Source organism: Protopterus annectens, chromosome 13.part0, assembly GCF_019279795.1.
Source record: "Protopterus annectens isolate FY-2018-M chromosome 13.part0, PAN1.0, whole genome shotgun sequence".
NCBI lineage: Eukaryota > Metazoa > Chordata > Ceratodontiformes > Protopteridae > Protopterus > Protopterus annectens.
Genome location: NC_056747.1, coordinates 848,565,636 through 848,584,091, shown reverse-complemented (window position 1 = coordinate 848,584,091; position 18,456 = coordinate 848,565,636).

Genomic DNA, 18,456 nt, shown 5'->3' with positions numbered 1-18,456 from the left:
TATATATATATATATATATATATATATATATATATATATATATTTATATACACACACAAGTATACAGACACCTATATGTATACATACATATATAAACACATATATACAACATAATATATATCTATACATATATAGAGATATATATGTATATCTGTATGTCTACATATATACAAACATATACACACATATGTATATAAATACATGTTTCCTATATTTCCATCACAGTGCTGCATGGTATGTGTGAGGGAACATCACACATATCAATACACACACACACACACACACACACACACACACACACAAACACACACACACATTTATATATATATATATATATATATATATATATATATATATATATATATATATATATATATATATATATATATATATATATATATATATAGAACACCATCCCCTAAGGTGGTTCCACCTGAAGGTAGTGCTGGACCAGTAGATGAGGAGGCCCCAGGGTGGGTCCCACATGTGATGTGGCCTAGTAACATGGCCAGATAAGGTGGCAGAGGTGATTCTGCTGTCAACTGTTCCCTAAACATGGTATTGTGTCACTGTTATTGAACATATGTGGGTAGTAATAGTCCACACAATCCCGGATTATGTCCAACAGCATGCATAGATATCCCCAATAACACATAATGACAGATGTGCATTAATCACATAGCAAACAGACCACATGCATATATGGAATCATAGTGGCCCTTACAATGACATGCAGGTGACATTGTCCATAGCAGGCCAGCAATGATAGTGTCCCCACAGGGAACATGGCTACAAACACATAGCAAAAAGTGCGGTACAATATGATATTTGTCCTAATGGTAGGTAAGCTGTAGCCATACCTATTGAGTTTTGTGAAGTTTGTTGTCACAGATATGGTGGGGGGGAGACAGAGATGTGTATTAAGAACTATGGTAACCTTGCTGTATGAGTAGCTCAGACTTGTTTCCTACTTTATGTCTTTCAGGCAAGATGTCGCATGGCTGGTTACCAGTGTATTCAGAGGATGAAAATGAGGTCATTGTGAACCACCTGGTATGGCACTACCAGGTGCTCTTCGACAGGACAGCCCATGAGCAGCAGGAGCTGACCGCCCTATGGAAAGATGATATCGGCCTTCATAACCGCAGTTATGATCAGATCAAGCATCATTGCAGTGACCTGCTTCGCAATGCCCATCAGCATGCTGCTGTAGTCTGGGGGGGATCACCTCACAACAGGGGGGGGCATGCCATCCACCCCCGACATGTGTTAAGGAGCTCCTCGCCAGTCTTGTGGCACCTGCCACCTGCACACACAACAACTGGCAGAGACCATAGTGGAGGTGGGTGCTACCCACACACCAGCTGAGGACCGTGCAGGTAAGGCCATAGGGCACATCAGTAGACCACTGTTGTGTATGCATCCACATATGTACAGGTAGATCATGCATATGTGAGATGTCATATATATAGTCTGTTGCTGCGTACTAGTAATAAACAGATGTGCATAAGTTGTAGTATTGTGGACTTGTACTGTTGCTGTACTGTATTGCTGCACCCACCTTGTAGCAATGCCACATCTGTGGCTACTGACATCACATCTCTCACACACTTATGTAGGTCCCTCTGGTATATCACCAAGGCAGCAGCCTGTAGCTGGTGAGAGTGGTTTATGTTCATGCTTGCCAATACACCAGTGATGTAATGGCTATGGTATATTCCATGCACACATCTAACACACCTACCCATAATGCGTGCCGTACATGTTCATGTATTGATGTTAACTGCACTGCATCACAGTGGTGACCATGATGGTGTATCTGAAGGGCATGTCAGACACCTGCAATATAACTAGTATGCTGTCATTGCGCAATGTGTCCACAGGGATGAACATAATGGTGGGACACATGGCCTACAGTAGGGACATGTGTGAAACATCACCCTTATACATTGCTACAGCAGTGTATGTACCAGTATTACAATGGCAACTGTTACCGATCTACACTATGGCATATCATAATACTGTGGTCCACAACCCTTAACACCTGCAATGTGGTCCCAACATGAGCAATGAGTGTTTAATATGGAATCGTAGGGTAGGCCAGCAAGTATGGGAAATACATGCCTTCACAAACACTGAAAGCAAATGTGTGCACACACTCCAGATAAAATATAGTGGAGGCAGCTGTTGAGGTACTGACTGCATGCATTTGTCATGGAAATGCACCTTTCAGAAAGTACACGTCCCCAATGTCACACCACGTATTGGTCTGCTGTCTAAGACGTTTGGCCATCCAATGTGCACACTTACCTGCAACAGAGGCAGGCATGGTTTGCACACATCTTACATGAGATGGCATGGGCCCCATACCCAACAGATAGCACCCATGAGCTGGACATGTAGCCATACCTCACCATTGCATATGCCATGGCAAACAGTGCAGACAGTCATATATGTGGCAAGGATGTATGGGACAGGAATGATGTAGGAAATAAACAGATGGCCATCCAAGACAAATGATGTCACATGTTGCAAACTGGTCATGCGGGCTGCCCAGTAACATGCCACAACACTGAGGGAGTTGTAGGAATGTCCAGAAAGTACTGGCTGTGCAGTACCCGTGTCAGCAATTGCCTGGACTCTGCAAGTATGTGGCCTATTGGTTAGGGTAATCAGATGTGACAGTTGTACCAGAGGAAACATCAGCCAGGCCTCTCTACATGTAGTGTATGCATAACAGAAGAGGTTCCCAACAGTCATGCGTTGCAATGTGTACTGGTGTACCATAACCACATTGGAAACCTACAGACAATATCATGTAAGATACAGGTGATGCACAACCAACACCTCACCCCACCTCAGGCCCACCATCCCCATTTGTACTGTGCCAGTGCCAGTGTACATCTGTGTGTTTGCCAGTCATTGGCTGGAACTAGACTGTTACATGTGGTGTTCAGTGTTTGAGACACTGCAAACTGACACATGTGTAGGCCATAGTTGTCAAGCATCTGCAAAATGGCTGAAGGCGGGGAGGGGGTGTCATCATGATACACCAGTGCACTGCAGCAGGGTTCCTAAGGATGCTGTGAATGGCTGTATCTGCACACAGTCAGGTTCAGGAACTGTGGCAGACATAACCCCGACTCCACAGAAATAGTGACAGCAGTGTGTTAACTCCAAGGGGTGTGCACATGAGTTGACCTTGCAATCATGCAGAGTTGGGGGACATGTGTAGGGCAGACTTACCATATACTGGCAAATGCAGATGGCCCATGCTAGTATACCCCTGCCAGGAATAGTGACTGCTGTAATACACATAACAATAGGTGCAACAAACCATCATGATAAGGGTGTCACACAAATGCACCCACGAAGTGTATGCATTAGGGTGAGCATCTGCACAGCTAACACATTTTTTAGACACTGCATGTGAATGTACAGGACATATGTCACATATCAGGCTCATGTAATGTTAACATATGTGGTGATGTGGTCCCATGGCTTATTAAGGAAGAGTGCATCTTAACAATAAGGGTGTGTACACTCCCCATAGCCCCAGTAAGGTTTGACTGTTGTCAGTGTAATACTATCGTATTGGTCATACATGCACTGCTGATGTTGAGATATGTAAATCAGACATCAGGCATTCACAAATGACATCTGTCCACATATCATCCCAGGTATGTGTCGGACAAACACATAGGGGCTGTGAGCATTAGAGCAGACATAACTGACACAGTAATACACATTCAGCAATGGTATGTACACCTCTGAGGTATGGTGCACAGTACATAGCAGGGTGCAGAACAGGTACACAGCAATACTGTGTACATGGGTGCAGTGTTTTTCAGGGGAAGAGGGCATCACCTACTAACACAGCCCATGCATCACACATATGTATACTGTTGCTAGCATGGATTGACTATAGCTGCACTGCATGCTATTGAGTACCATACGTTATGCATGTTGACAGATGGGTAATGAGAGGTCTGTGTGTACTATCTTTGTGCAACCTCACCCGTAGTTAGTGTGTGTGTGTGTGTGTGTGTGTGTGTGTGTGTGTGTGTGTGTGTGTGTGTGTGTGTGTGTGTGTGTGTGTGTGGTTATTTTGTCTGTAAGTGCAATCTGGTGGAGTGGAGGGGGGTTGATGCATGTAGGATGTGTGTGTGCAAGAGTGTGTGTTTGTGTGGGTGTCCATGTATGCACATGTGTGATTGCAGGGTTGTTCATACATCAGTACTTCCCTTTGGAATCATGCAGTACATGGACATGGACTGACACATGAGACACCAGGAATACTTGTCTGATATGTAATCACAGGACAGCTGATAGTATAATAAGGTCTGTAGCATGGAACATGCATTGGGAGGGAAACTAGTCACCAGGTATACCCTTAAAATTGCAATCAGCAGAAAGATGAATGACTACTCATGTATGCAGCACTACAGATGCATTGGGGAATTACTAGACAACACCAGGGAGTGTATCCATATATTACTGTTGTCCACATGATAAGTTGATTGAGCAGCAGATCTGGCATGTACTGAGCAATAGTTACGTATGACACTCCAGTGCATGACATTATGGAGTGAACATAGTAGCCCCTAACATATGGGGGCCATGCTCATAATGTCCACACATACCCAGGGTGAACACTGGATGACAGCAGTGAGGCCTTGTAAAACCTACTCCACTCAGGTCAAGAGGTAATGGAGTAACAGGTCTTGTGTTGTGATCACCTGTCTAGGCATTTAATGAGTGGTATTAATGAGTGCATGTTACCAAGTGTGATGCAGGATGGCGAACTTACGTGAATAAACATGGGACTGTCTGTAAACTCAGGGACAGGTAGGTATTATGGTGGAATTTCTGTGTGTGTGTGTGTGTGTGTGTGTGTGTGTGTGTGTGTGTGTGTGTGTGTGTGTGTGTGTGTGTGTGTGTGTGTGTGTGTGTGTGTGTGTGTGTGTGTGTGTGTGTGTGTGTGTGTGTGTATGTGTGTGTGTGTGTATGTGTGTACTGTTATGCAGTGCCATACAGATCTTAAAGTGCGTTTCTTGTTTTCCCCCACAGGTGGCGAGGGGGGTCAGGGTCTCTCCTGCATGCAATCTGATGTTGGTGTCCATACAGACACCGAAGATGATGATAGGACTGTTGAGGCAAAGGCAGGGTTGTCAGGGGCCGAAACTGCACCATTGTTTGCCATCCCTTTGTTAGCCACCCCAACCTCGCACACAGTCACAGTACCTATAGATACACCATCACCAGTGGCCATAGCAGAGGGACAGTTGGTGGTTGGAGGCAGTGCACAGGAGAGTGTGGTATCTATGCCAGCTGTGTCTGGAGACAGCAGGCCTAGCCAGATGTCTGGCAGGGCACCACATAGGCAGATGTACCAGGGTGCTCGTGAGAGGGCCGCAGGTCATCATGCCCATGACAGACGTGCCACAACTGGAGACACAGGCACGTATGGAACTGTACACCAGACAGGGCCTAAGGCTGCAGAGGGCTGCTGTCTCATCTGTAAGTGTCAACTTCCATGAACTTGCAGGTGCCTCCGTGATTATACAGAGGCCATGGATAGATGGTTGGGTGAGATGGCGGGCCTCATCGACAGTGGATTGTCCATGTTAGAACATGTGGTGGGAGTGGGGTGATGGCCATGTGGACGTAGGCCAGCAACACCAGCAGCTGGCCATCAACATGGATGTGCAAGGACACCAAGGCGCTCCCGTAGTGGCAGTACCAGCCCCAACACTGAAGGGGGGGCACTGTCCACACTACACCACAGCAGGCCATGTGCATGTGGCCCTGGCCAGTCTCAGGAGAGACCTGGCTCCAGCAGACATATGTCATCATCGAGGAGAGTAGCATATCGAGGCCTGTACCTGGACGTGCTCATGAAACCCCTGGCAGGCACAGTCCGTGGCCAGAGGCAGTGAACTGCACATCCTGCCAGGTATGGTCTGCAGCTGCCCAAGATACACATGTATAGGGAAGCCACATGGCAGAACTGTGTGCATGCATACCCACACACTATACAAGCACACCTAGGGCAACCTCATACCTACACACACCACATCACTATGCCCATATCAGCTAATTACACCCCTCACCCACACACATGGTGTCAAATGTATGACCCTTCCTCGGTCTCTGGTGAACCAATAACACACCCTTTGCATATGTTGATACCTGTGCCACATCCCTGTCATCCATAACATCGATGCAGGGACAGGCTAATATGGTTCTGATGCACATGGTGACTGTACTACAGTGTACCAATGTACTACTGTGTAACATGTTGTCAGCAGTAATGTTTAATGCTTACATGTCAGGTAGTGTAGCTGTCCACTCATGATGCATTATAGCTGTTAGTAACACTGAGTGATTGTGGTCTCCATAATGTTAGCCATTTGTGTTGTAGGTGTATGTGTCAGCAGGAGGATGGTCTGCAGTCATATTCCACAATGGGTATGGCACTGTGGTGACACCATGGCTGTGACATATCCGGGGTACAGTTGAACACATGTCACAGGTCTGTGTAACAGTTCCTGTCTGTGCAACATGGACAGGTGACCCCCTGGGATATGTATAATCAGCAACCTAATGGAGATCCATCCACATACACACACACACTCTTTCTTGGCAACACTGGGACTAGACCCATACCTAGGTATGTAGTGCTATTGATGTGTCTGGCTTTCATTGCACACACCACACAGCACTTAGGATGAGGTGTGTTCCAGGTTACATGTTGCATGCAGAACATCCCCAGACATGTACAGTATGGTAATGGGGGATGTAATGGTTGTATATGGACACTATATAGTGTGACATACCATCATATACACATTAACAGTCACATAACAAGCAGACACACATCCGAGAGACCTGGGCCTATCAGTGCTAGCATGTCAGTGTGTCCAATGTGTTACAGGTAGGCTGCACACAGCACATGCATAACTGGGCTGGATTGTGTTGTCAGTTACCTGTATAGTTGATAGTGACAGTGGTCACCATACAGTGGTACATGGGACATGTACCGAAGGTACCATGGTGTAATGACAGTGTACACAGCACCCACACCCCACTGTGGATATTGTACACACTGGAAACCATGATGACACTCTGACATACCCACCATCACACATTGACCACGACTGCAATACAACCCATTGTCCATCCCAACAGTGGTACTACAGGGATATGTATCTAATGCACATGCCACAGGCATAGTAGGGTGATGCATTGCCATGCCTCACCTATGGGCAGCAACATCACTATCCATAACACTGTGTGGCAATGCGTATTGTAATAGGAATATGTGGCCTCAGAATGCTGTACCCTACAGATATACACACATGCACACATACACACACTTGCCAAAACTCAGTGGGTATCCCATGCCTATCAACCCAGTTGTACAACACTGTTGTGCTGGTACTGCAAGGCTAAGGTAGCTGTTAGGGAGAGGAGCGTAACAGGGTATATGTAATGTCCGGTACAGCATCAGCCATAGCTAACTATGGCAATGGGTGCTGTGGTGGGTGTGAAGGCGCTCATGGTATTCCCAAGTACAGGTGTACTAACACACAGACACTGATATCCACAGTAATGCACACATACACATTTATCAGTACTGGGGTGCAGCGCTGCAGGTGGTCATAGGTGTGTACCTGGCTATTGTCCATGGAGACATGGGAAGCATAGGGGATGTGTGTACAGTGGTGTCATGCCACCTGCCATGTGCCAACAGGCAATCTATCTACAAACACCACTGTGGTGACCCTCAGGGTGAGAGTGACATGCATCAGACAATCCTCTGGGTGCCTCCTGCAAATGGCCACTGAGGTGATCCAGTTGACATCTATGCAACATGCATTACAAAACATGGTTAATGTATGTGTTGGAGACCTGTACCCAAGCATGTTCTGTTGACTGTGGTAGTGTAGTGGAGGTAAGCATGGCATGTGGTGCATACAGGGTGTTGTGTTCTATCTGTGCCAGTTATAACACAGCTGGCCAGACTTGCCAGTGTCAGTCAAGCATAGGTTGCCTGTACATATCCAAGCTGGATACCTAACATCTACACATCTGTACAGGGACTGACAGATATCAGCTTGCCAACTAGCTATGCAGTAGGATGAATGTTTTTTGACAGATAGACGTCTGACACCAATATGTATGCCATTACTACATGTTGGAAGAGGGGCAATAACATGTGCTGTACAGACAGTAGTCTACAGTTACATTCCACATGTCAGATCAATATCCAGTAGGGAATATATACTGTGGCACAGCTCACACACTAGGAACATGACAGTGAGGCCTCAGAGTCCATCTATGCATGCAGGGGTGCTTGTTGCCAGTACTACATTTAGCAATCTACTTTTGCTTTGGGAAGCAATGTCAACAGTAGTAATGATATGATATACTACATGCCAGTGTAACGGCATGTAACTGGGTTACTACCCTTGTATGTAACACATTCACATGGATAAGAGTGATGTACAGGTCTTATATACTCGAGTCTCCCAGACATGACACTCACACCCTTTGCTACTGTAATGACCGCACATAGATGCATGTTTTGTACATGGCATTACAATCACTTATTAGAGATATCATTATCCTGTTATTTTATCAGACTGGGATGTGAGCACTGGTTACCAGGGCTGAGCCATCCTTAGCAGGTGTCAGCATTGCTGCAATATAACAGCTAAGCAGATTTGCGCAATGGTAAGTGAAGCCTACACGGTGTAAGCACCGTACGTTTAACCGTATGTTAGCAGCACTTAGCTTCATGCAAACCCACGCAAATGCACTTAAAGCTGCTCAAAAGTGCCTTAACCACTCTGTATCCAGCAGCCGTTGTTTTGCCCAGGAACAAAACAAACAGCTGTTGCAGGTCTTGAACCCAGGACCCTGTACACTATAGTCACAACAGTTAAACACTATGCCATGACAGCTGTGAAGACAGTTGTTGTTTTTCCAATATATCTGTCAGTGCACATATTGAATAGTATTGAACAATTGCTGTGACTTCTACAATTGTGTAGTACTTGTTAATGATATTACTGTTGCATCACATATGTTGCTATATCTAAATATACACATATCAGATACTACGGTGTGATACATCTACAAAGGTATACACAACAGTAATGTTTACACATGACAAAGATATGGATATGTACATATACATATGTAAATATATGTCTACATGTACATACACACATATATTCATATATATGTATTTATACACATCTGTACAGTGCATCATATATATGGCCATTTAACAATCTGTGTGTGTGTGTGTGTGTGTGTGTGTGTGTGTGTGTGTGTGTGTGTATATATATATATATATATATATATATATATATATACGCACACACACATCATATATGTACAGATATACCTATTTATGTCACTATATATATATATATATATATATATATATATCATATATAGGTTCATAGGTTCATACTAGGCTATCTGCCCTAGGGCATTTATAAGCCTAGCCAGAATGTGTTTGGCTTTCGCCACCCATTTTAAATTTATTTTGCTATGCCCTTTTTCAAGGTTAGTATACTGTGCCTCTGTCTAACAGTGACACAGAAGTGATACCCGGGGTAAACCTACGATCTCCCATCCACTCATAAAGATTCCTCTTGTAGAGAGTCAGTGAGGGACTCTGCCTAACCTGGACTGGGATTTTATTCCAGAGTGAAGGGAGCCTCTGGGTTATGAATCTGTCCCTCCAGCATGTCCTATTTATTTCAGTGCTGAGGTTCAAGTCTCTCGAGCGCATAGCTTGATGGGATTTGGATTTTCTGAGGTGCAGCATGTCCATTAATTCCGGGTTGGACATGGTTTTATACGTCAAGCACAGATCGCCTCTGAACAGGCGGTATGCCACTGAGTAGAGCTGGAGTTTCTTACAAGGGGTACCATATGTACAGATATACCTATTTATGTCACTATATATGTACATATCTGACTATATGTGCATATATATCTAAACAGATATATCTATTTATGTCGATATATATCTAGATATCCATAACTACATGTGCATATATATCTATATATCTGTATATGTGCAGACATATATAGCTGTGTATATGTATATCTATATATATATATATATATATATATATATATATATATATATATATATATATATATATATATATATACATATATATGTGTGTGTGTGTGTGTGTGTGTGTGTGTGTACACATTTTATATATATATATATATATATATATATATATATATATATATATGTTTACCATATGTCCAGAACATGGAGTAGAGTCCTACCTCAGCACCAATAGTCTCAACATAAACTGGGTCATGACACAGTGTGGTCCAATGCCTGTCTGTGGTATGGGATACATGTGTGTTTGGCCCAACAAACATGTGAGCTGATAGGGTACCATACACTAGAGCAGCATGCAATATCAGGTAGAACAGGACCAAGAACAATGGCATCAATCACAGTCTGTGCACAGGCCAAGGTACATATTCGTAATACACATACGGTCGACAATCATAATAAGTACACAGACCCAAGTACTGTAAAATGCCCAGGTTATGTCCTCAGAAATAACCCCTACTATACATAACATGTCTAGCAGTCTGATATCTGACTGGCTTGTTATCAGGTATGATGTCAATAAATAACAATGTACAGAACATATGCACCTCTTACTGCATGACGTATGTACAAAGGTTGACAGACTTGTGGCTGGAGCCACAAACACTGGACCAATATTGGCATGTTCTTGTGATACCCTCATACATTTACTGTTGTAACAGGGTTTGTTGTGATATATGTCCTATGAGGGATATGAAGTCAGTAACTGTCATGAATGTCACCATGTACTGAATGCAATCCTGAGACGATGCTTCTGCAGTTCTAAGATAGGTGATCTGTGAGTAACACAAGAATCATAAGACTCCAAACACTGCCCAGTCTTCAGATAACCCTACAGGTGGGAGTTTCCTTAAACACATAACATTGTCATGACAGGTATTAGCTCATGTAGAGCAGCCATATCTACACACACCCTGTTAAACCAACATTACTCCAAATGCAGAAGAGCAACACTTACATTCTGTAGCCATGTCTGGCACATCCCATTCCTGTTTGTTGGCCTGTCTCCACAGTGTATGTTGTTAGAGGTAAATCCCAATACCATCTGTGATGCTGTTTGCCAAACACTGACATGAGGTCCTGCTCACAGTGAATGAAAAGGCCCAATGCCCACATGATGTTCCTAGATATTGGAGCGCATTTCCATGCAATTGGCTATGAAAATGCTACCACAGTTGTACCACATGCAATCATGTAGAGGGGGACTGCAATTCATGCAGAGGCCATCAGCTGATCATGAGCATCACTTACAAAACATGAGCTGCTGCCAAAGCAAAGCAGGTGTACTTCTCCACATCCACCAAAGAGGGAGTGAGAGAGACAGACAGAGACGAAGTAAGACAGGGAGGGGGTGGGCGAGAGGTTGTATTGACTGTGAATGGCCTCAAAAGCATTGCTCAATACACAGACAAACACACATATCCACACTTGCCATGTCTGGGAATAGAACTCCCAACTAGTTTATCACACTATAACATTACACAGTTATAGGACACACCACAGAGATTATGGGGCTATTTTTTTCCCCAAAGGTGTATTTCAAAGTGAATGATGTCAGCAGTCATGGCAAAGTAGGGCATTTGAAATTGTAGTGAGTGTGACTGGCCTAAAAAGGCATTGCTCCCTACACAGACAAACACACATACACACAGTTGCCACATTTGGGATTAGAACTCCAACCTAGTTAGCACATCACATTACAGCATTACATAGTTATAGGACATGCCACAGAGATTAATGGGCTATTACGTCCCCAAATATGTATTTCAAGGTGAAGACATCAGCAGGCTTGCTATAGTAGGGCAATGGGGAGGGCAGTGTGTGTGCATGGCCATAACCCATTCATCTAGAGGCAGACACACCACACTCAGGCACACACAGGTTTATATTCTACAGGTATGTGTATACAACTGCTAGATGACTACTGACTTGTACAGTCATGTTGCACAGTTAGCACTAGCACCACAGACACTATAATGCTGAGGGATACCAGAGGCAAATGTCTACGGTGATTGACATTTGCACATCATGTGGTTTTAGCCAATTTGATATGTGCTGGGTGGGACAGGCCTCATGATGGAAGACTCTTTGTCACTGTCACTCTCTTCCACACATCTATGTACGTGTACTTTTGGCCTATTATAGTGTGTTTTCCTTGGATATATGTGTGTATTCTTACCCAATGTGTGTGCAAAGCATAACTGGTGCATACTGAGGAGTGTATGCACTATCATCTGTAACATTCAGATATGTATGGTCCACTGTTGCTGCCAGACATGGCCTTCATTTCTCTGTGTGGGAGCATGCCCAGTATGACCTTCTGTATTGAATGTGTGAATCCGTTCCAGGTAGATTGTACTCCAGTGCAGGCATTTGTGTTCTACACCTACAGCTAGCAAACTGTTTCTGCAGGATATATGTAGGTCAGTTGACAATATGGGGTCAAAATGGGCAAAGGGTAGTGGGTTACTGTGTTGGCTAATTGTTTTAATTAGCTTATGGATTGTTGTATTTAATTTCACATTGCATTGGTTTCCAACCTTTGTCTGATGAAGGAGAGACATTGTTCCCTCCGAAAGCGCTTACTTAATAAACCTGCGTTCTTGGTTTGAAGAGCCGGCTGTGATTATTTCATAATCCCTTGCTATTTTTGTGTTTTATCCAGTTTGTGGTTCACTTTCTTGGATTTCATAGTGGGTTACTGTAGGTAATTGAGTCTGTGCTGCTTCTGCTACATGGTCCTGGTGTTAGCAGAGATATACAGACATATGCACTGTTATATACTTTGATGTTTAAGTCAAGTACTGTCAGGTAGACAAATTTGCTTGCAGTGATGTCCTGGGGAACACAGGGTGAATGCAGCTGTGACCTTTATTGTGGTCAGCAGCCTACATATTCTTGCACACTCATGCCATTCTGGAGGGAAAGCTGCAGACACTTCCTGCTGGGTCTGTGTAAATGGTTCAGCACCTTGGTACAGTGGTGGCAAAGGATCCCATGTCGATACCCCACAGCTAAACAGATTCACACAGGTTACCCAGAGACAAGGGTCATAATTCTGGACATTACCCCTACACATTGTAGTTTATGAGCAGGTTTGTAGCCACCCATTCTTGTGTTTGCAGCCAGGGACAGTATGTGCACACCGCTGAGTTTTGGACTTCACACACTCCACGCCGCCCATGCTCCCACCCCCCCGCTCTGTTATTCTACCCTTTTCCATACATTATGTGAACATTCTCTGATATTTTCCCTATAATTATTACCTCATCACAGCAGTAATTTGGTGTTGGTCCACAGTTCATGCAGTAGGACATGGTGGACATGTTACTGGGATTTGTCCACATGGCCTTGCATTTGGGTTCTGTGGACTGTGTTATGTTGACATAACATATATTGGCAGTAAGAGTGAGACACAGGCCTTTGGCAGAGGACTGTAGGCCATTTGGTAGTGATGCAGGTCAGCTGTGGCAGGCCATTGCATTCTGTCAGTCCTACAGTCCCAGACTGCAATACACTATATTCCCCTGGGGTGACAGGGTAGGTGTGCAAGGTGTTTATGCCAATACTTTCTGTCAGTATTGATCCAGTGGTGTGGATGCTGGCAGGGTGCTGCTTACAGCTAGGGACAAACCTGCATGGGATACTTGCTCTGCATGCTGCATTCTTTCACTATTGCCATACACAGGTGGGGGTCATATTGTACTCATTCCCAACAGCAGGGATAAGACCGGAGAGATACCTGTAGATGGTGGTTGGGTGAGCTGGGTGCATGTGTGCTATGGACACTACTTGCATCTGACTGACAGATATGCATGGGCCATTCCACTTATGCTGGCTTGTGCAGGGACATCAGCTGTTTATCAATGCATCATTACTATGACCTTTGTGGTCTGCCAGTGTTTGGCCAGATGACATTGGTATTCCCTACTACAAGCCCAGATAATGTGCTGCAAACCTGTATGTACAATTCCAAGGGTGTGTCGATTTGACAGTTACATATTATACATTGTCTGTCTGGGGTACTTCCCCCTGTGTACTGCTTGTATATCTGGGCCAACAGTCATGCCATGTTCATCTTTCAGATGGTGACACATATTACTTCCAAACATTTACAATGGCTGTGTTCTACTGTGAAGCATTGTGTTTGGCACTGCAGTTGTGAGAACTTGGCCCTGTCATCAGCAGTACTGGACAACGGCCACTAGGACAAACCTCATCATACATACATACTGACCACTCTCACACAATATACAACACACACCAACCTAACACACACAGACCTGCATATTGTACACATGCTACAATCTATCCTGTTACTTTGGCCAGCTCAGGTAATCTGTGCTCCACTGTTATTATACCTACCCATACATGTTACTACATTTCTACATAGGATTGGGGGGGCACACCTGTGTGTTACTATGTATCTACATAGGACTGGGGGGGCGCACCTTACTGTTCCACATTTCTACATAGGATTGGGGGGCACAGCTGACTGTTACTACGTGTCTACATAGGATTGGGGGGGGACAAACCTGACTGTTACTACATTTCTACATAGGATTGGGGGGGGGGCACACCTGACTGTTGCTACATGTCTACATAGGATTGTAGGGGCACACCTGACTGTTACTACGTGTCTACATAGGAATGGGGGGGGGCACATCTGACTGTTACTACATTTCTACATAGGATTGGGGCGGTGCACACCTGACTGTTACTACATTTCTACATTGGATTGGGGGAAACCCCAGGCTGTTACTACATTTCTACATAGGATTGGGGGGGGCACACCTGACACTTGTACACATTTGCTATGACTGTACTGGTATGTCAGGTACTCCATTTCATTCTGTATTCTAACCTGTCATGCTGACTAGAGGCATATCAGTGTACTACAGGTCTTAGGTTTGACTGACCTACATTTCAGTTTCTGACTTCTTACCCTTCAGAACTAACATCCCACTGCCTGACCTGTTGTGACTAGTCTGTCTGTGTAGGCCTGGGGTGGGGGGTGACCTATAGCCATCAATCAGAGGCCATAGCACAGCCTTTGTGTGTGTTTGTCTACACCTGTACTGCTGGCTGAGACTGAAACTGTTGTTGGGTATGTGAGCCTCCCTGACTGGCATGTGTGTGTCATATGAACACACATGTGGCCCAGCACATTTCCTGCAATGGGTTTTGTCACCTTGTCTAGTACTGGCTACTATGGTGACACCAGTATTTGTTACAGATCTCATGCTGCCACTATAGGTGTCTACTATCTGCTGGCATCCCATTCAGCCACCCGATTCCCTTGCATGCTCACATCCATACCATAGATACAAGTAACAACACATACTACTCCATTCAGCAATTGGTAGGAAGAGTGACTTACCGTGTGGCTGTGCCAGTATTGAGAATGCTGCTGGAGGGCTGACTGTGTCGGATGCACATAGTACACTCCCTATACATGATTAAGCACATGTAGTGTCATGTTTGGCATCCCTTTTACTGTATGTGCGAGTCAGAGAGAGGTGTCATTCCCTGGGTCCCTACTGTGTCAGTGTATGTGCTATGCGTTGCCTCTTTGCCAAGGCCAGGGCATACTGGGCATGCCTCCTTCTGCCTACCGGAGCAGGCTCAGGTTGTCCCTCCTCTGAGTCATTCTGTGCCTGTGCAGGCCTTGGCAATGGTGGTGGGATGTGTGGCATGGCACATATGATGACAATTTGGTTATATGTAGCTGGTGAGTACTGCAAGGCTCCACCATATGTATCCAGGCACCATAACCGTGACTTGAGCATCCCAAACACACACTCTATTATGGTTCTGGACTGTGCGTGTGCCCCATTATGGAGTTCTTGTTTGGGTGTGTGTGCATTTCTGATGGGTGTCATCAGCCACGGCCCCAGTGCATAACCAGCATCCCCCACAAGGTGACCGTAAGGGATGTCCCCACTGGCAAATCTCTGGTACAACTGCGTCAGATGCCAGATGTGGGAGTCATGATAGTTTCCAGGGCAGCCAGCACACACATGCATTATAATGCCCTGGACATCACACACAACCTGGCAGTTGATGGAGGGGAAGCCCTTGTGGTTGCTGTAGACCCTACCCTGCTCACGAGGTGGTGCTTTGATGCATATGTGCATGCAATCTATAGCACCCGCTACCTCAGGGTATTCTGCTATTTGGTGGAAGAGACGCATATTGCTGGCCAACGCCTCATGGCATCCAGGAACTGGTGGAGTACCCTGTTTGCTGATGCCTGTGAGATCCCCATGATATCCCCAGTTGGCCTTTGGAATGTACCTGTGGCTAGTATTCTTAGGCCTACACATACCTTGGTATCCACTGGGATGGGTTCCCCTCTGTTAGTTCTGTGTGTCAGGCGTGGCCGGCACAGCTCAACAATTTGCTGTAGGAGGTCCCTGTCCACCCTATAGCGCTCCACTATCTCCAGCTAATGTAGCCCCTGGTAGGTTACCCTGGGTCTGTACACTCTTCTCCGTCTCCTCACTGTGGGTTGGTCGACAGCATTCTCATCCTCACCACCCTCAGCCTCTTCCACATGTCGATGTATGATAGCTGCTGCAGCCCCTATCATTTTGTTACTTTTGTTTGTTAAAAATTCTCTGCTTGTATACACCAGTGGTGTAGAGTATGTGAAAAAAACCAGAGGGAGAGGTGTTTGCATAGCTTATAGTAGTGTTCTGGGCTGGGTTGCTGCCTGTGTAATTGGTTGATTCTGATACATTTCACTCACCAGCTATGCTAGTTGTCCTTGATTACCTTCCTACTGCTGTTTTCCCTTCCCATTGCCTTCCTGTTTAAGCCTGGGGGCGCACGGCACAAACACAGTGCTCAGATGTGCACAGAGCTGCTCTTTCCTGGTTTACTTTTTTTTGCCTTTAACACCCAGTACGCGGCACACACACTCGCTTAGGCAATGTAAAGAGTGTTAGGGAGCCTCAGACACACACCCTTGCTGAGCTCTGCTAAGCTAAGGGCAAACCCAAGCCACAGGCCTCCAATAAGCTTACAGTATGCCTGACACTCCCCCCTATGATGTCAGCTAACTCTTAGGCTTGAACCATGCTATTCCTGCACTTACACGTTTGGATGCTGGCTAGCATTGAGGGGAAATCTGGGATTCAGTATCATTCCCCTCATTTGCATAGGATTGCCTGCTAATGCATAGTTACAGGTCCCACACTGAGCCTTCCCCCTTAGCAACCACTATTCATTGGCCATGTTGTCTTCTGCCTGCCATTGACTGTAATGGCAAAATAGTGATTTTGTTTAAAATGCTTATTTCAGTTTTTTTTTTTATTTTCGGCCTGATCCCGTTTGCGAGCCTCTGCCCTACGCCTAAACAGCTGAAATCAGCTAAAAAAAATAAAAGTTATTTTTTTTATTTTTGCCAACTGTTTTCCCTGCCAATGGCCATATATTTGGCCATTGGCATGCTTTACACATACTGTACACCCTTTATTTGGAGCTGTCATGGCTCTGTTTTGTAGTTTGCAGAAATGTACTCGATTACTAACAGAGTACATTTCTGCACACTACACTAGTCCTGCACGGTCGGCTGACAGCTTCCTGGATCGCAAATTCACATCATTTGCATGATTTTCACCTGAAAATGGGGTAATTTGCATACAGGAGCTGTGTCCATGCAGGAATAGTGCAGGAGCGCTCGTGCACGTCACTGCAGCTTATTCTTGGATCGCACGGCGGCCATATTGTCTCCAGGAGCTCTTGCACTATTCCTGCACACCGAGCAGGGCTTGCTGAATCTGGGGGTATGTCTTTTCATTTCTGTAATATTGTGACAAGCCAATTGCAAATATCATGGAGCTTATCTGTAAATGTTTAATTAGCTGTATGAACTATGTAGTTTTGTAACATGCGAAATGTAACTTGCAATTATTGTGGAGCTTTTCTTCCGGGCCTCCACTGAAAACAGGCTCTTCTTGGCCCAGTGGACTTCTCCAGTCATCAAACTTAAAAATATAAATAAAAAAATAAAGTTAGAGCTGAATTTGTTGGCCAGTAGGCCTGCTATATCTTCTGGCTCAGTATAGGTGGCTCCGTTTACAATGAGCTCTGCAGACAATTGCTTATTGCCTTTGAGGCTGTGAACATAGCTAAAAAATGCCTTGTGGTTGTCTTTGGTCTGGGAGGCCAAATGTACCTCAAATTTGACTTTGGTAAACTTTATTTGTCCTCGAAGTTGTTTGTTTTATTTGAAGAGAGTGATTTTTATCCTGCTGGGTGCTTCACATCCTAATTTTTGCCAAGATTTT